Source organism: Varanus komodoensis, unplaced genomic scaffold (genome assembly GCF_004798865.1).
Source record: "Varanus komodoensis strain SLA01 unplaced genomic scaffold, ASM479886v1 scaffold3, whole genome shotgun sequence".
NCBI classification, from domain to species: Eukaryota; Metazoa; Chordata; class Lepidosauria; order Squamata; family Varanidae; genus Varanus; species Varanus komodoensis.
In genome coordinates, this window is record NW_025335761.1 from 3,255,652 (window position 1) to 3,280,405 (window position 24,754).

General features: G+C 41.0%; 1 protein-coding gene across 1 annotated transcript in view; it reads right to left on the bottom strand.

The window, feature by feature from the left end:
• Positions 1-24,754, bottom strand: part of ABTB2 (ankyrin repeat and BTB domain containing 2) — a 169,758-nt gene that overhangs the window by 27,595 nt on the left and 117,409 nt on the right. The gene's annotated exons all lie outside the window — the stretch shown is intronic.

Genomic DNA, 24,754 nt, shown 5'->3' on the forward strand with positions numbered 1-24,754 from the left:
TTTGGGCAGATAGGTAGAGATATGAATGTTTTTTCCACTTTCATGGGGGTCCTGCACCTCCAACCCCCATGAATGTTGAAGGCTGACTTGATGTGATGTGATTTACATACAAATTCAACTTAAAGGCAATTTCCTGTTTTCTCAGGAATGGAAGTCATTCATAACTGGGGAAATGCCACCACTACTACTACTACTAAACTTGTGATGGTCTATATGACTAAATACGAATAAGCCAATCTGAATCTTGTCAGTAGCAGAAAGCCTGCCATTGGACAGAGAGGCAGGACAAAAGGCATATTTGCCTACTGCTGTGTGATTTTCTGATTTTCTGCCTGCAGCTCTGCAGAATACTGTCAGTGAAGGGATGTCAAGGAGAACAACAGGTTCTGCCCTCACAAAGCTGTTCTCAAGTGCAGTATTTTATTTTTCCACCCATCCGTTGTAGGAAATAATTTACCTACATGAGAGAAAGTGCAGGAGTGCATTCCAGGACACCATTAGGACGAGGAGTAAACCTTTCTGACTGTCCAGCTGTTGAGAATCAACCATTTCTTCTGTTTACCTAGCCCCTCTCAGCTTCTGTTTCTTACTCTTACTCAAGTGGGACAAAATGCTAGAAGAGAGCATATCATCTATTTACTACTATTAATGCTTTGTATAATCATTATACCATGGCACAGCATCAGAACCTTTAGCACTGGCAGTGATATTTTTGTTCCACTGCAAAAATGACAGCTGCCCTTGGTGACAGGCTTACAAACATCAAGAATAATTTCAAGGAAAAAGATATACACCCAAATCCAATTGAGCTTGTTCTATGCTAAAAAATGTGTTTTCCTTTTGAACAACTGAACTCTTGGTCTAAGAGGATAGAATTCTTCCTCTCCTTTCTAGTTCAGATCAGGAAAAAAAAACCACGGATGTGATAGAAGGATATAAAAACAAGTTGGGTATTAAGAAAAGCGGATGATATCATGAAAGGCATTTTAAGATTGATGCATTGGGGAGAGCAAAGAGCTGGAAAGGCAAATCCTGTTAGAAATCATTACAAATAATAGGATTTGCAAAGGGAGGCCCTTTTTCCAGGTTTTTAACATGCATACTTTCAACTCTTCTCATCAAAAGTGTAACATCTGTTTTCATTTTGCCACAAGAAAGGTGTGTTTTGCACAGACTGCTTCAGCCTATAAAAAACCAAGTGCACTGTTTCCTCTGTGTACATTTTTCTTCTGTGTTCGGCTATCTAGTTAACCTTCCTAATACAGAAAGGAATGTTTCCCACAGAGTGTACCCAACCATTTTTGTTTAATCTATTACCACTGCATTCAAAACCAAAATAATATCTAGATGCATATTTTTGTCTGTCTATCCACAAGGAAATGGACTGTGGCCACCTTCCCCTGACTGGTGCTTTCCAGATGTGTAAGAGTACTACTGGCTGGGCATGGTGAGGGTTGTACTCTTAACACATCTCATGAAGAAGGTTTGAGTGCAGCATGGTGGAAGCATGTGCAACCGCACACCTATCTTATGCAAAGCACTGCTTTGGAGGTCAACATCAATTGTTTCCTTTGTAATTGATTTAAGAACTAGCTTCCCATCTTTCTATCAACAAAGCAGACTCAAGGGACTGGAAAACTGTTCTCTGTTGTGGACCTACATACAACTTTATCTTTTGGTTCAAAATCAGGAAAACAACAACCAGGTCTTCCTGTTTCTGGAGAAGCCAGCTATGAAGAGCTGTCAGCTTGTTCATATATCTTCACCGGGCCATTTCATCCCTGTTCCTTAGAGGATAAAAAATTCCTTAAGCAGTTTATTATCGCTATTATTTATTTTACAGATAAGGTGCTGAGTAAACATTGAAATGAATGAGCAAGGCTTCATGGTAAGGGTTTTATTTTTAAGGTTAGTTTGCCATAAGGGATGGGTAAGTTATGAAGGGGTGTTTAACACACTGATAAGAATGTTTGCTAAGGGGGTTGAAGCAGTGTAAAGACAAAGAGCAGCAAACCAACTTTCAGGTTATGTCCATTCACAGCCAAAGAGTCACCTAAGACAAACTGAAAGAGTCATACCAGCTGAAACGCAGGAAAAAAATGGAAGTACCTTCTGGTTTTTTTAAACCATTTTAAGGAGGCCTGCTTTTTGCCACGTTCAGATATAAAAATGACCTTTCAGAGGCAGATGGATTCAATATTGAATCTGTGTTTTCTTATAAACATTTGATCAGTATTCTGAAAGCTCAGCACATAGGCTTCTCCTCCTAGCAGATTAGAAACAAAGGGCTCTCTCTCTCTCTCTCTCTCTCTCTCTCTCTCTCTCTCTCTCTCTCTCAATGAAGAGGTATCTATTCAATGTACTACCACCAAAAATACTGTTCTAAGAGGCTCATTTGTAATGATTTTGCCTCTCTCTGTTTAGGATATAAAACCAAATTGATAGGTGGGAATCAGCTGACTTGCAAATACGAATTTCTCTTGAGATCAAATTGAATCTCCCAGTATGTTTTTAAAAGGTTCATTCATTCCTGAGATGTATACCATGACCATCAAAGACCAATCAGCATCCCCAAGGGAAGCATACAGAAGAGTTAAAAAATTACAAATCATAGAAAACAAGAGCACAGCACAGCACAGCACAAAACTCCAGCCAATAATAAATTGGGTCTGCTTAGAAGAATAAAAAAGTTGGCCAGGCTAACCAAAACAAAACCCTGGGAAAATTAAAACGTTGCTGAAACTTGGATTTAAATGATTGCTTGTTAGAAAAAGCATTCTGCAAGTGGGGTGCTACCACCAAGAAGGTTGTCATTCGCCTTTGGTTGTCATTCGCCTTGCTTCCAACAGGAGGAGCACCTGGAAAAGGGCCTCGTATGTCGATCTCGGTGCAGGGATGGACTTCTATGGGAGAGCAGCAGATGTATGGATGCTTTAAAAGCAAGAACCAGGATTCTGAACTGAGCCTGGAGGGGAACAGGAAGCCAGTGGTGTTACTTCAAAACACCATTAGAGTAGGGTTGAGAACTGGCTTAGGGTCAATCAAAATCTTTGCCTTCACTGCCTGGAATGTTATCTAAAAACAGTGGTAACTCACTGCACTGAGCCCATCTTTTGCTCCAGGAAGGGGGGGAGTCAGTGAGAGAATGAGAATGTGAGTGAATGCCAACTGTAGCTGGGCAAACAAAAGGGGGAAAGGGTTAATACCCCTGTGTCATTGTCCCATGCAAATCTGCCCAATCCAATGAAGGATTTTAAAAAGGCATTTGGAGACCTGATCATGTTGTTATCATGTTGTTGTTAAGTGCTTTCAAGCCAACTCTGATTTATGGGGACTCTATGAATGAATGCTCTCCAAAATGTCATATTCTTAACAGGCCTGCTCAGCTCTTGTAAATTCAAGGCTGTGTCTTCTTTTATGGAGTTAATGCTTCTGATTGTTGGTCTTCCTTGTCTTACACCTTCAACTTTCCCTATCATGATTGTCTGCCATTCTCATGATAATTAAATAATTAAATTTGCAGATGACACAAAGCTGAGTGGAATAGAAGACAAACACCCTAGAAGACAAAAAGAAGATCCAGGGTGACCTAGACAAACCAGCCAAAAGCAACAGAATGAAATTCAACAGAGACACCTGGTTCTTCACCTGGGGAAAAAAACCAAATGTCTCAATACAAGATGGGGAACACCTGGCTCAACACCACTGAAAAAGAAGCAAAAAGAGAAAATGGGCAAATGCTATGTTGGGATGCATAAACAGAAGCATCATTTCCAGAACAAGAAACATAGAAACAGAACGAGTCAGGAGAGGCCTCCCGGGCCATCTAATCTGACTGCCGGCTCCAGCCAGCTCCGTTCATGACATGCCTGCCATGTGCATGTCCAGCCTATCCTTGAACACCCTCACTGGTGGGGCTTCAACCACCTCCATACCCTTGGGGTCCTAACTACCAGGAAGTACTTCCTGGCATCCAAACTGAACCTGGGTTCCCTGAGCTTTGATCTATTGGAATGTGTCCTGCCCTCCTCTGCAGGAGGAAACAGGTCTCTACCCACCTCTGTGTGGCACCCCTTCACATACCTATTTGTTGCCAACAGATCCCCTTGGAGTCTCCTCCAGGCTGAAAAGACCCAACTCCCTTAGTCTCGCCCTGCAAGAAAGGCACTAGTTCCTCTTTACTCTGTCCTAGTCAGACTTCAGCTGAAATACTGTGTTCAATTATAGGCAAACAGGTTTTAAAAAGATGCTGAAAAACTAGAGAGTGTTCAGAGAAGGGCAACAAAGATGATTCAGGGTTTGGAAACTAAGCCCTATGATGACAGGCTGAGGGCTGGGCATGTTCAGCTTCAAGAAGAGAAGATTACAAGGGGATATAATAGCCCTCTACAAGTACCTGAAAGGCTGTCACAAAGAGGATGGAAAAAACCTCTTCTCACTCATCCCTGAGGGTAGGACATGGAACAATGAACTTAAACTGTAGCACACCAGATTCAGGATAGATACCAGGAAAAACTTCCTAACTGTCAGAGCAATATGACAGTAGAACCAGTTTTCAAGAGAGGTTGTAGAATCTCCCACACTAGAGCCATTTAAAGCAAACCTGGACAGTTATCTGAGTGGGATGGTATAAACTGGTGTCTTGCACCAGCAGGGGGTTGAACTCAACGGCATCTTTGCCCCTTCCAACACTACTGCTACTATACTATTCTATGATGTGCCCAAAACATGACAGCTTCAGTTTTGTCATTTTTGCTTCCAAGGCAAGTTCTGGTTTGATTTGATCTAGGCCCTGTTTGTTCATATTCTGTCAGTCCAGAGTATTTTCAAAGCACTCCTCCAGCACCTTATTTCCCGTCAGCTTTCTTCTCTGTCCATCTTCACACCCATACAGTGACTGGGAATACTTGGTCTTCACTGAAACATCCTTCACTCAAACATCTCTTCTAGGTCTTGCATCGCTGACTTTCTAAGTCTCAGTCCTCTTCATATTTCTTGGCTACAGTCTTCTTTTGAGCTCATGGCGGAGTCAAGGTGTACAAAATCTTTCAAAATTTCAATGTCTTCATTGTTAACTGTAAAATTCTATAATTGTTCTGTAGTCGTGATTTTTGTTTTCTGACTATACAGCTGCAGTCCTGCTTTTGCACTTTCTCCTTCCTTTTCCATCAGGACTTGCTTCAATTCATTGCTGCTTTCTGCCTATAGTATAGTTACCATCTGCATATCTTAAATTATTGATTTGTTTGATCCTAATCCAGCTTCCCTTATTATATGTTATGCATTCAGACTGGACAGATAGGGAGATAAAATGTCCCTTTGTCTGATGCTTTTGCCTATGGGAAACCATCCTGTTTCTCCATATGCTGTGCTAACAGTAGTTTCTGGTCCATGATTCTGGTCCATGAGGCACCCCATTTCTTTCAGGCCACCCATAGTTTGTCATGGTCCACACTGTCAAAGGCTTTGCTGTAGTCTATAAAGCATGGACTGATCTGAAATTCTTTTGTGCACTTGACTATAGATGCACTATTATCATGAGTACCTCTTCCTTTTCAGAATCCAGCTTATAGGGTAATATTCTTTCTTACAACACTTTCAACATCACTTTCAAGGTGGGAAATTTGTGCAATGGTCCTATGGTTGCCACACTCTTTTGCATCTCTTTTCTTGGGAGTTTGGAATATGTTTTGAATGTTTGCAGTATGTAGGCCATTGGTTTGTTTTCCATATGTGCTGGCATATTGTTAGGATTTGGACCAGTTCAGTCTCTGCAGCTTAGAACAGTCCTATTGGTATCCTATCTACTTCCGATGCTTTCTTCCTTCCAAGTGCTTTCAGAGCAGCTTTCACTTCACTTTCTAATAGTACAGATTCTTCATAGGATTCCTCTTTGAAAGAGTCTGCCATCCTTTCATTTCTTCTGTATACTGTCTCCACCTTCTTTTTGTTTTCCTTTGGCCAGACAGTTTGTCCCCATACCGTTTGTCTTTCAGCATTCCTAATCTAGGTTTGAATTTCCCTTGGATATCTTGGATCTACTCAAAGATGTCTCTTGTTTCTCCTGTTGTTCTCTTCTATTTCTTTGCACTGGTCATTGTAACAGGGGCTGGCAGGCTGGCGTGCTCTCTCTCTCTCTCTCTCTCTCTCTCTCTCTCTCTCTCTCGCTGGTTTCTACACTAGTCACTAAAAAGTTGAATTCAAGATTCTGATGCTATTTCTCTCACTTTTTGCATCAGATTCTCACCTCTCCATAGCAATTGTCTGATTCCATGTAGCCCTCAATTATTGCATACAAAAAGTACAAGATGGAAAAGGTCCTGCATAGAACTGAAACAAAGCCTTTTCTGATGTGAAAACACCCAAGGTGAAATACTCTTCAAATGGTAATGCACGGATGCATGCATTTCCATGTTCCAAATCACTGGCAGCAAAGGAGCAATGTTTCTGCCAACTCCTGCCTTCTGATTGGACTCTTTTCTGATTTAGATGAAAATGGGAGTACCCTAGTGGCCCACAACTTAAGTTTGACTTCAAACAAACTGTCCCATAACTCATTCTTCGGAGGAAGATGAGTCTTTCAAAGGAAGGTCATTACTGGTCAGTACCAGCTAGGAGGAAATGGTGAGACTGGCTGGTGGATTTCTTTGCAGCACTGCTCAGAAACTGCTCAGCCAACTGGAGAGAAACCATGGAACTGTTATCAGAAATAACACTCAGTGGAAATTACAACACTGTAAAAGTTGCCAGAATTGAAACAACAATTGCATGTGGCTGGAAGATCTGAGTTGGAAGTGTTGAAGGGTGGGAAGAACTCCTTGAAGTGGAATAAATCTTATTGCTGAGTTCCTGTGCAGTACTCTAACTACTATACCACACTGGCTCTCCATTGATGTGTATTGCTGTGTGTGATTGGAAATCCTTGCACTGCGCTTTTCTTGAAAACCCTATGATGTCACAGTGAATGTGCACAGACCTAGGTAACTGGCTATACACAAATCCTTTGCTTACTAAAAATAATGAAAACTGCTCTGGGCATGAAATATGTTTTGGGACTCTACAAAAACCTGCAGTCCCAGCTTAACCAGAGACATGGAAACAATGTATGTTTGTAGCACAGGTAATAACAGGTCTACCGTACAGTACCATATCTAGTATCCTGTTCATTCTTATTTTTCAATTTCTTATATAGAAGAACAAAACATGAAAAAAGTAAAATGCAAGAAAGATCATGACTGAATCAGGGGGTCAGATGCTATAAACATGAAGTTAAAAATTAATGCTGTCTTGCATCCACTTCTTCTGTGTGCATATGTTGTTCAAATGAATTTATTTGAACCGCTAAAGCTCTGAAATAAATTTATGCTGGTATGATGTGTTCTGTATATATTTGCTATATGCTTTAAGCTTTAAGCTGATAGCCAGCAGAGCCTATGAAGCAGAAAAACAAGCTCAATTCTCAGGATTAAAAATATGGCTCCCACTTTCATCACTGAAAAAGAAAAAAAAAAAGAGTTTCCCCCATTCTGAGATACTGTACCACCTAGCAAACCGCCACAGGTACAGAACCCTAACATACCCCTTGAATTCATCTTGCCAAGGCAGGTGTGCAAGTTCTCAGGCCTGGCTGACAATTAATTAATTAATTAATTAGTTTAAAAGCTGCTTGTTAGCATCATGCTCTCTGGGCAGCCATTACAATATAAAATCAACAATTAACATTAATAAAATAATGCCCCCTTACTCTGTCCCTACCCTGTTTCTCCCAACCACTGATTTTTGACTTTTGTGCAGTTTTTTCCTCCATTCTAAAAGACTGGCATTCCTTTTGTTACTGGCAGTAAGAAGTCTTAAGCTAAAAAAAGCTTGTATTTTTGTAATTTGGGCTATACCCATTTTACTTTTAGCTAGATCCCATTTGTCTTCAGTCCTGTTCTCCACTGGAATGCAGCCCCCAAGAGGACTGGAATTCAGCCCTTAGGCTGAAAGAGGTTCAACGCCCTTGCCAAAAGGGCTGCCTTAGCCTTGCTCTGCTCTGTATGGATAGGATGATCATCCACACTGAAATGAATAGGAAAATAGTTGCACATTCAGAAATCAGAAGTGCATTGCTTCCAGCGCCAGGGGTTCATGGTTAACAATTAACCACGTAATGCATTTTGAAGGTAACATTGAAAAGGCCTGTAAACCATCTTAACAGAAATTACTGAAAGCTTCCAAAACTGCAGCCTTATGCACAGTTGCTAGGGGTGTATGCCTCAGTTAACCCAGTGGGACTGACTTTTCAGTAAATATGCTTAGAATAAGAAAGTATTACAAAACCAAAATAAAATTAAGAGACTCAAGCAGCAGTAACATAAACATTCTCAAGCTACAACAACATAAACTTTCTCAATAAACGTTTCCAGCCAGGGAGTTTTAATTCAGGTTTAGGCCTATCAGGAACATAATTTTTACCAAGAACAATTTTCAAAAATAGCAAACAGAATGAATTTCCATTAAGCATCAGGCAGTTTGAGAAGAAGAAAGAATTAAAATCTATGGGAAGATGGCTAATCATCACTGCTGCACCAAGATGAAATTATTCCTGAAGTCTTCGATTGATGCTGCATTTGCACGCAGTTGTTGCTGTGCATGCAGACTTTGTGTAACTCAATTCCCATTTGAAGCTGATGCCAGGGTTTTCTTTGCGGAATGTTAAATTAGGGTGTGTGTTTTCTGCACTGGGTAATTAGCTGTAGTCTGTGAATGGCTCCAGAGATCATTTTGCCTGTAAAGTTGCAAGTGGAAAAAAAAAAACACCTAATATTTGAAATAAATGGGAAGCACTCTATTCCTGAAAAGCTCAGTAAGATACAGCAATCATCCACTGAAGCCTGAAATTAAAAATGCACCTACATATAGTTCTCCTTCATTTTGTGTTGACCTCATTGTCTCTCACAAGATAAAGTGATTTATGATACGCCATTATTTATAGTCACTGTAACTACCTGAGTTTAATTCCTTTTTAACCTGTGCGTATTTATGTTTTCCTTTTTTGCCTGGAGAACATCACTCTTTAACTCTGGTTGTCTCTCTCTCTGTCTCTCTCTCTGTCTCTCTGTGTGGAGTGGGAAGTGTACATATGTTAAGGAACTGGGAAGTGGACAAGGGGAAAAATTTTGCTGATGTCACACATTTACTTTCAGGTTAAAACACAGTGATTTCAATGGGAAGTAAACCCATGTGTATGTGTGCAGTACAATTTTAAATTCTTCAAAGCTTAACAAGTTTAAGACTATTTGTGCAGCCTAATCCCATGCAGAAGTCACAATGAATTTTATGGGTGTTGCACTGAAGTAAGTGTACACAGAACTGCAGTTTTGTAGAAGCACGCTTTATTAGGATTTAGTCTCAATTATTTTTATAGGAATAAATTACATGCTAGTAATTCTGCATGCGATTGCAGCATTAATACGTGTGTTGTGGGGAATTAATGCAGACAGCCTGCTACTTGTAGCATTACCCCAGTGCACTAATAAACAGGGAATAACATTACAGTCTTTTCAGATTAATTTTAGGATTGTCCCTAGTCACTGGGAAACTGTTGTGTAAACTGTTGCACAAGGCATTTCACAGGGTGTTTCATGAGGTATCCTACAAGGTGTTGCACAACTCATTATTTCATTAGACTAGGTGTTGCTTGCGCAAATTGTGCTACTTCTGAGAGCGGTTGTGCAACCCCTGCAGAACAATGCCAACTCCTGAAAATTATCTCCTAGCATAAGACTGAATATCATTCACTGGTTTGGGCTGAGCCGTGTCCCTGCCTGCTGATCTGTACTTGTGGCCGTTTGTGAAATGGCATTTCAGTGGAAGCACTTGAGGTCTTACGACTGCAGCTTCTCAATGGCACCTATGTGTGTGGTCCTCTTGCCCTGCCCTGAAGGAACGTAGGCCTCCAAACTCAGAACCTGGTACGCTATGCCTCGAAGGCCATTTTTAGATAAAGCACCAGGGAGCAGGAGGGAAAGAGGCTGAGATGCCAGTAGGAATCTGCAAGAGTCCTTGGCCTAGCCTCCTCCTCTCCCCTCCCTGGCACATCCTTTTTTTCTCTTCTCCAAGGCACCTTTGCAACTTCAGGGAAGGTAGCTGGCATGGCTCTTTCCCTGCTAGATGTGAGGAGATGGACCAGGTGGGATGGGGGAATTCAGCATCCCAGCTACAAGATGATGGTAGTAGTCGTGGTATGTATATTCTGCCTATTCCCACTGACTGGGACTCAAGGCAGGTTACACTAGTAAAATTCATAAAATAAAAACATTGAAATACACACAAAATAAAATTAAATTGATTAGATATTAAATAGAACAGATACAAGATTAAAAATGCTAACCAACATTATAAAGAATAAAACTAATTCCGTGCAAACTCACAGGCCATTTCCAAAAACCTGATGGAACAGAAAGGTTTTTACCTGCTTTTGGAAACCCAACAAGGAAAGCACCAAGCCTTCCCAGGAATGGAGCTCCAAACCCTGAGACAGCTCTCTCCCACATTCCCACAATGCATACATGTGAAGGTGGTGGGACCAAAAGAAGCACCTCCCCAGAATATCTCAAGCTAAATATGGGAGAATATGGTCTTTCAGATAGCCTGGACCTGTGCCCTATATGGCTTTCAACAAAATCAGCTCAAATTAGCAGTCTGGCAGCAGCTCTCTGAACCAGTGGAAGTTTCCGAACACTCTTCAGGAGCACTTCCACATGGGGCACGCTACAGTCATCCAAATGGGATGTAACTAAGTATATGCCACCATGACAAAATGAGACAGCTCGAGGGACAGGTGCAGCTGGCACAGTTGGTTTAGCTTTGCAAATGTACTTCTGACCATTGCCTGGGCAACCAGACTTAGGGTGTAATCCAGAAATACACCCAAGCTGAGAACCTGTGTCTTCATGGGCAACGTAGCCCCCTCCACCACAGGTCGAGGAACCCCTCTGCCTTATCTGGATTAAGCTTCAATTTGTTTGCTCTCATCCCGCCCACTACTGTGGACAGACATTGTTTCAGCTTCTGTGGAGTGAGAGGGAAAGGAGAAATAGACTCACAGAGAGCCAGTGTGGTGTAGTGGTTAAGAGCATGGGACTGGGACTCAGACGATCTGGGTTCTAGTCCCTGCTCAGCCATGGAGCCAACTGGGTGACTTTGGGCCAGTCACAAACTCTCAGCCCAACCTACCTCACAGGGTTGTTGTTGTTGTGGGGATAAGATGGAGGAGGAGGTGTAAGCTGCCTTGAGCCCTTTGTAGGAAAAAGGCAGGATATAAATTAAAAAAAATACCATCAGCATACTGGAGACACCAAATCCAAAAATTCTGGACAACCGCTCCTATCAGATTAACCTTAAATAGCATAAGGAACAAAACAGCAAGTAACTCCAGGCCAGTGTCCAGGGAGTTTAACAGGAATCTCCCAGCACCACCTTCGAGGTCTGCCCCTCCAGAAAAGAAGGGAGAGACAGTCCCACCAGTTCCCATCCCAGCAAGGCACCTGAGAAAGATACCATGGTCAGTGGTATTGACAACTGCTGAGAGGTCCAGAACCAGCTGCTACCTGATTTAATATTAATGCTGTCTTACTATTCATCTTATTACTATGGTGCTTTTTGTTTTTAACATTTCTTGTTGTCTGTGTTGTAACATGTGTTGGAAGCCAGCTTTATCTTTAAAAGAAAGCCACAAATGTTTAAAATGTCATAATGTTAGTTCATGGCTTGTTTCCCCCTCCCACAACTGATCCTGAAAACAAATGATTCTGGATATGTTTGAAGAACAGCCATTCCATCATAAACATAACCAGATATGCTATGTAATTATATTAAAATAGTTTACTTTTTAAAGAAGCTGCTATAAACAGTTTGGAACAGACCATTTCAGAGTAAATGAATACAATATATAAATACCATATTCATGCAACAATCTTTAGTGTAAGAATAAGAGTGTTACGAATGCAGAAGAAAGGTTTCTCCTTTTCATTGGTGATGGCTATGTCAAGAAAATATTCTGACCTCCATTCAGAAGACAAGGAAATTCTTGAAATGGGACATTATGTGGTTCTCCAAGGTAATCCACAAGAATGTGGATAACAGCTGGGAAGAAAAACTTGTGTTTCTTGTTACATGAGATTCCTTTATCCTAATGACAAGATTACAAGTTTCTGCCCTGTAGTAGCATAGCAGAAACTAGGAAGGAGCTGCACCAGAATAATACTATTAAAAAGTCAGGATGGTGATACTTTCTCCTTTAAAGGTTACTGGTTTCTGCCCTCTAGGAGCTTAACAGAAACTTGGAAAAGCCTACACTACAATAATATTATTTAAAAGTCAAGAAGTTGATACATTCTTCTTTAAGGTGAGTTAACAGTGTATAACCTTTTAAAAAAACTTATACTTAGTCCTTGTGAATGCTGGTGGCCATTTTTATATTGTTTGTTGTATAGATGTTTTATTCTTTTAACTGTTTTAATAGGTTTTAATATGTTATTAGAGGTAGATGCCTAGGAAGGCCTTTGACAGTTATTGGCAGCATGCGTGTGTGCACGTACGTACGCACGCACACACACGTACGTGAATAAATATAACCTCATCTTCTAGTTGCTTTCTTACGGTAAAAGTGTTAAAATTGATAACAGAATGTTCCTTCACCTTTCTTCCCTCATAATTATTTTATTTCATTTACAGTATTTCTATACTGCTCTGTATCAAAACAGATTGTGAAGCAGTGAATATGAGGCTAAAACAGATAACATAACAATACATTAAAAACATATTAAAACAAGATAACATTAAGACAACAGCTGGTTAGCAATCAAAGGTTTCCCAGAATAAATCTGTTGTTTGCAGGTACAAAACTAGCACAAGGTAGGTGCCTGCCTGCTTTAGCTCCTGAGGCAGGGAGTATCATTGAAATGAGGCTACCACCTTTCTTGGTAGATTCCAGGCAAGCCATAGGTCCATCTGGAACCACCAGGAGAATATTCCCCAATGACTTTGGTGACCTGGCAGGTTGGTAAGGGAGCAAGCATTCTCCCAAGTTGTTCAGGGCTTTGTAAATCAGTACTAGAACCTTAATCCTGGCCCAGAAGTAAATAGGCAGCAAGTGCAGTTCCTTCAGCAAAATAATTGCATGCTGAAAAGAAGCAGCTCCCAGCAGCTGCTGAGCCACTGCATTCTGCATTAGCTCCAGCTTCCAGAACAGCCTTAAGGTCAGCCCACATAAAGCGCATTAATCCATTCCTGAGGTGACCAGTGCCTGGAATCAGTGGCCAAGCTATCCCTATTGAGGAGAGGCTATAGCTGGTGAACCAACTGAAGAGAGAAAAAGGCACTCAGCTGCCATGGCCATTTGAGACCCAACAACAGAGATGGATCTAGGAGTGCCCCCAGACTACACAAGTAATCTTTCAGAGCGAGTACAATCCCATCTAGAACAATAGCTCTCTCCCCTAGAGAAACCACTCATCCGCAGGAATTCTGCAGGATAGGGCTTCCATGTATTGGCCCACATCCAGCCCACCACTGAGTCCACACATGGATCTAGGACTTGCACAGTGTTCCTGGTTCAGCTGTCTCAAAGCGACAGAGTTGTGCCTCATCAGCATATTGATTGCACTTGGCTCAAAATCCCAGTGGCTTCATATAGGTGTTTGAGAAATGGTCACCCAATACTATTCTCTGGAATTGACCCTACTGGTACGGCCAGAACCATAGTAGTTCTGGTAGTGCCTCCAATTAGCTAGCCTACAGACTTGATCCAGAAGGATAGCACTGTCAATGGTATTAAAAGCCAGTAAGAAATCAAACATAATAAGCAGGGTCACACTCCCCAACCTCTTGCCTGATAAAGGTCATTACTTAAGCTAAACCAAGGCTGATTTAAGTGGCATATTCAGGTTGAAACTCAGAATGAAATCTAAATAATCAGTATCTTCTGAGAAGGCCTGCAGCTGCTCCACCACTCTCTCAAGTACCTTTCCTAAAAAGTGGGTAATTGCTACTGAGCAGTGTTCATTAAACATCTCTGAGTCCAGACTGGTACAGGTAGTGAAAAAGACAGTTGCTCCTGGCACATATTCCCAAGGCTTTCTGACTGAGACTTGGAGGAGCAGGAGGCGGCTTTGGAATGAGTTCCAATTCCAGATGTTGAGATGAGAGAAGCAAAGGCACTTATCTCAAGGCCAGGCTCCCCAGGTAGCCTCTCAGATAGAGAGCCTGCTCAGGTAGTCTCTCAGAATAACTAAGATGTACAGTTATTGGGAAGGGACATGGAACAGGGGAGTTTCTCAGGGACAGATGAAGGGGGTATGGCTTTTGATCCCATGACATAAAGCAGACAGATAAGGGTGTCTCAATTAGAGGAAGAGCATGCAGAGATGAGGTGTGTTCATTTTCAGAAGACCCCTCCCAAAGGGATGGGACCCAAACATACTCATAAGGAGAGTTCCTAGAAGAAAATACTAGACTGGGTTCAAGAAACTGCTCAGTGCACAGGTGTTTGTGTTTCTGGAAAGCACTTTAGTCAATGTAGAATATTTTGCAGGAAAGGTCTGTGGCTCTGGATATGCAAAGGGAGGAAATGTAGGCTCTCGTCAAGTGGGGTTTTCGGCAGTGGTAAGGCTAATGTCTCCCTGAGGATAGCCAGAACCATCCCTCCATGCAAAGATACAAGTAACTCTCCCTGGCCCCATCCAGTTATCAACCAGGAAGGGTAAGGATCAAGAGAGCAACTAAGTAATGTGCTGCAGGCAGGCCAAATTGAAAGGAACTCTTCTGACACAAAGCAGTTTCCTTTTAAAACTAGTTTGTCTGATCTCAGATGTAAGACCACTTGAAGATAGCTAAACACTGATTGGATGGCCCCAGTAAATCAGACTTACTTATTTACATTTTTGTACTGCCCAACACGTAGTTCAGAACAACACTTCTCTGGGAAGTTCACAGCAATTAAAGCCTTGAAATACAGCATGATAAAATATAGTTTAATGCTTATGAATTAGGAATCAGTGGTGTGACTTCAGAATGGGTAGCCAGATCAAATTCTCCTCTTGCTCACCACTAGCGCAGACTCTGTAGTTGGAGAAGTAACTTCAAAAGAGGAGAAAAGGGGCCATTCCCGGGGGGGGGGGGGGGAGACAGTGAGGTGTAGTGTTTAGAGTGTTGGACTGATATCCAGGAGATCTGGGTGCTGGTCCCCATTAAGGTACAAAGCTCACTGAGTGACTTGGAGCCAGTCATTGACTTTTAGCTTCTGAAGATAAAATTGAGAGGGAGAGGAGGAGGCTGACATAAGCTGCCATCAGTTCCTTGAAGAAAAAAAAGGCAGGCTATAAATATAATAAATAAAGGATGCCCCAAGCCTCCTCTAGCTACCTTCCCTCCCCCATCCAGGGTGATCCAACTTGGAGGCTTTCGGGCACAATCAATAGGCCTAAGAGAATGAAATCTCAGAAAATAGCAAGGTCCTCATCTGGTGCCTACCCTGCAACACAGGCACCAGGGAAGCCTCTCTAGAGACCTCATTACAAAACTGGGGTGCCACAACAGGAGTGGGGAAAAAGAGAAAAAAACTTGCTTTAAATCTGATCAATTCCAATATGGGCTTTGTTTTGGAACATATTTTCACTACGCCAGGGATAAACATTATTACAGAAATATACCATATTCCAGTGCTTCCCCAGTTAAATTATTAGTGCTTTCTTTTTTATAAAGATGCAAACAGTGGAAGAGGAAGCCAAAACTTCCATTGCTAGGGGGTATTGTCAAAGAAAGGCTCAGTGCCATGTGCTTACATTTAGGATGGCTTTCTTGTTTCAGAAAAGACCACACTTTCCTCAAGAAACAAAAGATTCCTGGATCCCAGTGTCTGTAATTTAGTCTAACAGGAAATTGAATTAACTTCAAGTAGTAGAAGGCTGTGATTACAAAATAATAATAACCAGCTTTGAATATTAAGCCTTCACTATAGTTCACACACTGCAAAAATGAAACATCACTAGATTTTCTCATGCGCCAAGCAGTTTAAATGACCAGTCAGCATGTGTCCAATCATGCCACTCTGCTAAGTCTTACTTGGTTACTAAACTGAACAGGTTCTTGGACAGGAACTACCCCTAAACCTAAGTTTCAACCCAGACAAATCCAGAATTTGAAGAAGCCAGCCACTTCCTGTATTAAACATAACCAAGTATTCTTCAGTTCACATGCTGACAAAGAGCTCCTGTTCTTTTCATACTTGTGCTGCGTTTATTGCTATGGCACCCAATTTGGGGGACTCCTTCCCTAGAGAAAATTGTCCGGTATCTGCCTTGTTATATTTTCTATAACAACCTAAAAGGTTTATTCTCCTAGGCCTTTTAGGTATTGTAGATATCATCCAGCTGTTTTTAATTATTATTTTGTTGTGTTACTGTTGGTTTATGTAGATTGATGATAGTATGGTTTTCATTCTAAACCACCCTTGGATCTTTTAATTAAATAATAAATTTGATCATATGGAAGTATTTGGATATATCCAATAAGTATTAGCGTTCTTGCTTTTTCTTTTTAACAGCTTCTTTATTTTATTATTGCCTACTTAGAAGTATCTAAGAAATCATGACTTATTTTTCCCAATCATGAGACACAGATAATACTTTAATGGATATTCTGTATTTTAAAATTATGCACTGATGCCAGCAAGTCTAATGATTTAATTAGATACTAAATTTGTAAGCATATTTTCTGATAATGGCATCTATAAATCAGTTAACTGCCAAAGGAAGTTGCTATACTCAGAGATGTGTGTAACACATAATGTGATTGAGATTGTAATCATAAACACAGTTATTTGGATGGTGATTAACAGGACTTATTTCCAAGTACATTTATTTGGATTTCTGTTCCCTCAGCTGCAGTTATCTGAATTAGTTGTTAATCATGGTGAATGTCATTCACTATCACCAATATTGTTACTGATTTCAGTAGTGCTACTTTCCCTCTATTATTCTGTCTGAGTGTTGTTCAAAGGTATAATGGGAGGAGGGGAAGAACCTATGAACATACTATTCATACAAGGAAAATGTGCATCTCATATAAATCGGTGCTTCCTTCACCTTTTGCAAGAGACTCAAAGGAAACCTACACAAGGTACTTTTATAGCATTCTAATGTTGATTCACTGGCATGTCACATGATACTGACTCCAACCTGTCCTCCTCATGCTATTTCTGCCAATATATCCCAGGTTTATTCAGACTTGTTATATTATGGCTTTTTAAAAAACACAGTGGTTTTTTTCCTGGTGTGTGCTAAACTTATGGAACTGTCCTGGGGCCAGAGGAGTGGCTTCAGTGGGCTATAAGGATGATGGGAGAAGAGGAAATGTCAAATTGAGTCTCTGGTGGCAATTTAAGGACCCTTGAATTGCTTCCCCACCTGCCTCATTCCCCCATGGGAACTTCCTCTTTCTGACTTGTGAATGACCACTCCCTTCTTTTGGAGCAGATGAGAAGAGTTTGTGTATCTTTTCAGATCTTCCAGAATATATCCTTTGTCCTCTTGCTGAGGATAACTAGCTGAAACACATGTTTACCCAGAGGTAAATCAGATTATTTTCAGTGGCCATATTAAATCACATTGACTTCAATGGAGCCTACATGGGAAAGTCTGCACAGGAGGGGGCTGTGCTTGCTTGAATTAAGGTGGGGAAATGGGGGTCCTGATCCTCCTGGCTTCACCCCTGTGAGGGGCAGGAGGAGGTATGATTTCTTTTCTCATTTAAAATATCTCACCGCTTTCGCTTCTACACACCTGTGTATAGCTGAATTAAAAAAGAAGCAAAAGCAAAAGATAAGGAACCTTATAGAGCCATTTCCCCACACACATCCCTTTTCCAACTTTCACCTTGTGTGTGACACAAGCATGTGTTTTCAAGTATGCTGTGACCATTACCATGTGCCCTAATTGTGATCAATGTATTTTGCATGATCCCTCATTACTGGAAGGGGTTCTAGCATGTATCCCCCACTCAGAAGCAGTGATAGAAAGGTTGCCATCTGACTAGAAGACTTCCTCTTCTGCTCCTGTGGCATTCACAACTTCATCTGCAACAGATGAAATTCAGGCATTATCACTCATTAATGTCTGCTGAGGGCTTATTTTTCCGAAGGGGCTGCTTTCCAATGACAAATTAGAAGGAAATGTTGAACAATGCCCTCACCTGTGGTTATCATACTTCTAGATCCTATGGTGGAACTCCAGATTTTATCCAGGTTCTTGGTTTCAGACATACAATTCCATTCTTGCTAACAGGAGATACTGGTTTATTTGTTCTTGTCTTTTCTACTCTGCAGGAACTTCTTCAGCTCATTCTCCATACACTCTTCCATTCTCTACAGTCCTCCCAAACATGGTCCCTCTTTTCAAGCAGTAGGGAAGACACATGTGCATACGTATGTTACATTTTGCTTGGAAGGTGAGAAAAGGCTGTGTATCACCACCGCTCCTGGTACTGGCCTTTCTTTACTCATACATGTCTGCCGGTCCGCTGCTGTTAGACAAGTCTATATTATGTAAACAGGTTGTTTTAGCACTTTAAGGGTTACGATGATCCAATGGAGTGAAGCTGCTAATGTACATTACATTGCATTAGAGTAAACTAAACAGCCAAAAGTATTAGCTGACAAGCCAATTTCCTCAGAAAAGTAGTTTATGTCAGCTCAATGTAATTTACATTAGTGGTATTAGTGGTTGCACCCCATTGGCTATTGCCCTAAGCATTTATTTGGTAAAGGCCACAAAAATAACAAAAATGTATGTTGAAAGTCCTACTGTTGTTGTTGTTGTTACATACTGTCAAGTGGCCTCCAATTTATGGTGACTCTGTGAATGAACGTCTTCCAGAATGTCCCATTTTGACAGTCCTGCTCAGCTTTTGCAAACAAAAAGCCCTACTGGAGACTTCGTATTAAGAAAAGCAATCACATGCTGAAAAATAGTGACTATTTCTGTCTCTCAGTAGGAACACAGAATAGATCAGACTTGTTCCAGGTCAGACTGCTGGTAAAGCATGTCGATTGTAATTGCTTGCAGTCCTGCCAGGTCGTTTTAACATCAGCTGCTCCCTGGTCCTTTTTTTAATCAGAGGCGTTGGGAACAGAACCTGGAACTTCATGCAACAAACCATGTGCTCTAGCACTGAGCTACAATCAGCTATAATTGCTGGTTATCACAGTAATTCCCACAGTGCACATTGAGGAAGAAAACTGGCATGGGAAGCGGGAAACAATTAAAGCCTTCTGTAAGATGTTGCATTATGTGGGATGCATGGCTCTGGCCTCTCTACCTTGTAATTGGCCCTGATTGGGATGGATCATTTTGTGACACTCTGTATCAGTTGTCATTGGATCTGTCAATCATTTTTCATGGACACAGCAGAATTACCACCCCAACCTATCTAGAGTACTGTTCCTTCTCACATCTACAGTTCTCTTGTGCCTTGCTGAGAACCAGCCACACCCACTCCCATTTATTTATTTATTACATTTATATACTGCCCCATAGCCTGCTGGCTCCCTGGGCAGTTTACAATTATTAAAATTATATATACATTCAATAAATATTCAAATTAAATAACATAAAACAACATAACAGGACAACAACAGAGCAAATAAGTTAACCTTTGGGCACAGCATCAGATAATAAATAATAATTAAAATTCTATTACAAATCTAACTAATTAAAATAACTGAAAAATAAAAAGATTTTCACCTGGCACCAAAAAGAAGGCAAGGATGGCACCAGGTGTATCTCGCTAGGGAGCCTGTTCTAGAGATGGGGTGCCACTACCGAAAAGTCCCTTCACCTTCAACCCTTACTTCTGTAGAAGGGGTTCCCTAAAGAGGACCTTGGTGGGTGAACTTAAAGGTTAGGTAGGAACATATGGGACAAGGTATGCTTTCAGATATTCTAGTCCCAAGCCGTTTAGGGCTTTAAATGTTAAAGCAAGCACTTTGAATTTAACCCCTTCCAAATAGCCACTCTCACCTAAGGCCGCTAACAAAAGGAAGCAGCTCTACAGAGAAACCAGCTGCTCCATCAGGCTTCTCTCTCCATCAGTGGTCACCAGCCATTGCATCAGACTGAGGCAAGGGACAGATAGAATGCAGGACCTCTCCTTCAGCTGTAATGTCAGTCCAGCAACTTTTGGCTTCTTTCCTTGAACTGTTTTGATTCTGGCCGGTCGTTATAAAACTGTTTCAGCCAAGAACTAGCACCTAAAGGCAGGATCCTATGTATGTTTTGCCTTTTCCTTCCTCTTGCAGTTGTTTTCCTATCATGCCTTTTAGAGTGTAAACTTAAGATCGGGGACAATCATATGACTTATCTTTGCAAGCCTCTCTGGGAGTCTTTTTGGCTGCATAGAGGTGTGGAAATGTTCCAAATACATGAAATATAGAACAAATTATTTGCTAGTTGGTAGAATACTGGAGTCTAGCAGATGCAGCTTTCCTGAGTGACCAACTTCATTTCCCTAAATTCTCTCCCCATCACAAGTAATACAGGTTAGTTGTGCCCTAGGCTGCTTTTTGACAACACTCTTATTGTACAATGGCTCTGTCACATCCACAGAGTTTTACAGACAATGCTAGTTTCAATTTTTAATGTTCCCATGTTTTCCTTTTGCTTCGTCTGTCTTGCCAAGAAAACTCTTTTAGGAAGACAAATGCCTTTTGATTAGCAGTGCTATGAGCTTGCCTTCTGAAAGTATCCCTGTGCATCTGGCAACCTCACCTAGAAGCAAGCAGAACACACGAAAAACTCAAAGCTCACCCTCTCTCTGTGGTTTAGTTTCTCCCTGGCACCATCTTGCAATCTATACCCACATTCTGCAAATGGTCAACTGAGTCTCCTAAGTGGGAATGAATAGTGCTTAAGCTCTACAGGTATTTTTCTGCCATCTCTGATATGTTTGGTCAGTCTCAATCATTACAGTGGTCTTCAGGATTGAAGCTTAATATTATAGATGCAAGAGGTTTCCTACTATTGAAAACCGGTTTGGAAGCTAAGCATTGGTAAGACCTGGCTCAAATTAAACTTCAGTTTGATGCTCACATATTCATTTGGGGCTAGTATGAGAATCTTCCTTCTCATGGCCTTTTTCTCAACAGTCATCTCCATGCCTCTCCATCAGCTGTTGCATTGGCATCCTAGCTGTCTATGATAAACCCTTTAAATTTGGGTTAGATGCATGACACAGGATAAAGAACAGTGCAGTACTTTGGCAGGCCCTAGAATTCTAACTGGTTTATCCATATGATGCCACAGTATGCCAACTTTCAAGGAATTACATTGGTTAACTATTCACTACTGGGTACCACCTTTAAATAGGTTGGGGCCCAATATCTGAAGTAGTGTCTGCTTCCATATTATCCCACATGCATTCAGATCTTCAGAGGATGCCCTTTTCCAACTGCCACTGTTGGGAGATAAACATTTCACATTTACCAGCATGGGCCTTCTCTGTGGTGAGGCTCAAAGATAGAATGCTATTCCAAGGGAGATAAATGATTTACCTAAAGCAAAGTCTAAAATGACTGATGGTTATTTGCTGGTTGAATCAATGCTAGATTACTTATTGTTGGAATTTAATTACTATGAATATAATGAATTTGCTTGTAATAATTTATTTAAACCAGCCTATGAGTCTTGGTATATGAAGGAGTTGTCCCGAAAAAAATAAAATAAATGAATAGTACTATGCAAGCTGTCTCTTCTGATCAAAGGTCTTGCTGTTTTACACAAGCAAATGACTCATTTATTTCACTGTTTGCAGTAATGCCTTCCCAACAAGAGGCTCTATGCAGGCACAGACCTCTTATGCGTGATGCACAGAGACAATAATGAAGAACTCTACATGCAACCACAGTCAGGAACTCTGCAGAAGGAGGAGAGCTCCTCATGCAAAATAAGCTGCTTTCAAATTAAAAAACAAAACAGTACATTGAACTGAGCACAGCAAAGCATGTTTATGGTTAGAGTAAACAAGGAAAACTGCTTCTGACAAATAATTCAGATGCTACTATTTTCTGCCTGCATGGTAAGACCTATTTTGGGGAGCAGTCCAAAGACGAGATTGTACACCTCTGCAAATATAGTCAATAAAACTTGCTGAAACCACACTTTTATAAGCACAGCTCCTGGGGGAAGGAAAACTTATTTGTGAGTTTATAAACATCTATTTGGGGCACAATCCTATGAATATTTATATAGAAAAAATCCTACAATTAGAGACATGCTCTAGCCAACATGAAACTAGAAGCATTCTGAGTGGTAGGATTTTCTGTCTAAACATGCACCGGTTTTCACTCTTAATCACGAGCTCAAAGTATGTTCTGAAAAAGGTCTAAATGTCCTCATGGTTAGATGCATTCACCTTGGCTTTCAGAACTATAATCCTACTTCATTCCCATAAAATCAAACTGAATATTCTCCAAAGCTGAGGTTGATGGTTTGGACAATTACAGCAGGACCAGTCAAGGAAACAATTTCTGTGCATGATTCAGGCCCACACTGCAAGGAACATAATGGCTCTCGTTTCCCTGTGGGATCAGGCCTGCAAAACTTGGGACAACCAGCATGAATGTAGCCTACTAGCAGCTCAACAAACCTCTTTCTGCTGCTCAGCAGGACTTCAAAAACAGGGTTAGCCAAAATTCATGGTGTGGAAACTGGGCTGGCCTGGAATGCACACATTTCCAATTTTTTTCAATGAAAAGTTTCAGCTAAAGGAAAGACATTATTTAAAAAATACATAAATGGACAGACTATAAAATAACAAAGATTTGAAAACTGAAGTACAGCAAATCCCTACAACATGGCAGTTCGCACTATTATCATTATTAATACATTAAATTTATATTCCATCGTTTTCCTCGTGTGAAACCTAAGACAGCTTACATAGTTCAGTTTTTATCCTTACAACAAGAAACCTGTGAGATAGTTTGGGCTGAGACTTGATGAGCTTCACAGTCCAGTGACATTCATGGCTGAATGGGGACTAAAACTCAGTTCTCCTGGATCCCTAGTCCAACACCCTAACCACCGCATCACACTGGCTTTTTATTGTTTAAAGTATTGCATATTAAAATAATACACACAGAGATGAAATATTGCTAGTTAATTCAGGGGTGGGAAGCTCTAATGAAGCATGATCTTTTCTGATTACTGTACTCTCATGTGAGAAATTTCATAGTTTGTTCATTAATCCATACCTTGATCTAACTCTTGCAAATGAGCAACGAAACATGACAGGACATATGGACTGCTGTACTGGGAAAAATATCAGGCATTATGGCATCATGTAGGGGTGGATCCACTAGCACAGACCTTTACTACTGAGTGACACAAAGATACTGAGTGATTCCTGCTTCTGGCAACTTTCCTGAATGCAGCTGATGACAGGAGTGCTTAGCTTCTTCCAGCCACATTCTCATCTGGAAAAGCTTTCAGCAGCAGCATCCCCACAGTGGGCAGGGCCACAGGCAGAAATGTTGGGGCCAAAATCCCTCAAATGTTAAGAGGTTTTTGTTCAAAGCTCTTAGTGCTAGTAACTAAACCTTAGGAGAAGCATTTCAGCCTTTTAGGAGGGAAACTGCACAAACCTGGAAACGAGCCAATGAGTTGAGGTCAAGGGGAAGGGGACATGACTCATCTGGGGAACCTCAGAGAGTGCAATTTTTACCTCAGGAAGGTCAGCCTTGCTCCTAAACTTGAGGTTCTGCATACCTGATTTAGCATAGGAGTGAACAGCCTGCCACATCCCAGATGCTGTTGGATAGTATTTCCCATGTCCTTGACCAGTGCCCATGCTGCTAGGACAAGCTATTGGGACAACCTGAGCCCAATAACACCTGGAGGAGCACAGGTTCCCTAACTGTCTTACAGAAACCATATGGACATAGGAAGCTAACTTATATTGTGGCAGACCATTGGTCTATCTACCCTAGTATTGTCAACACAGACTGGCAGCAGGGTTTCAGCAAGTTTTCCAACCTTCCAGGAGACACCAGGGATTGAAGCAGGGGTCTTCTCCAAGCGAGACATGTGTTCTACCACTGCAGCATGGCTCCACTTCAATGTGTTAGTAGATCTATCTTCAATGTTCAGTAGTCAGGCTCTACAATTATCTAGCATTTATGCATGATTTTTTTAAAGGAGCATGTTTTATCTGCCCAAAAGCTGTATTTCTGTTTTCCACAGGGACAGGCTGAGTCACATAAGAATCTTGTGATGTTAAGATTCAGGAAAGTCTCCTCAGGCAACTGGCAACCAATTCACTGATATTATGAAAGTCAATGGAGTGCTTGTTTTCTACAGGCATCCTATTTAGAGGAGGCTTCCCTGCAGCCACTGGGTGCTGATTTTGTACAAAAATGTATCTGATACATAATCTAAATACAGTTGAACTTTGACTTTCATGGGTTTAACTTACTTCACTGATTTGATTATCTGAGGCTTTACATCAATAATTAAATGGGGTTTTTGTGGCCTACTGAAAATCTCAGACAAAACATGTCAACTAGAAATTGTAAAGAAAACTTTTAAAGTTAGTAAGCCATAAATCCATAAAATATATGCTTTCTTAATCTATTTTATCATTTACTACCATAAATATTTACACACATTTATTATAAAAAGGTACATTTTGTAAAAAGTTTCAGTGCACTGAAGAACTGTGA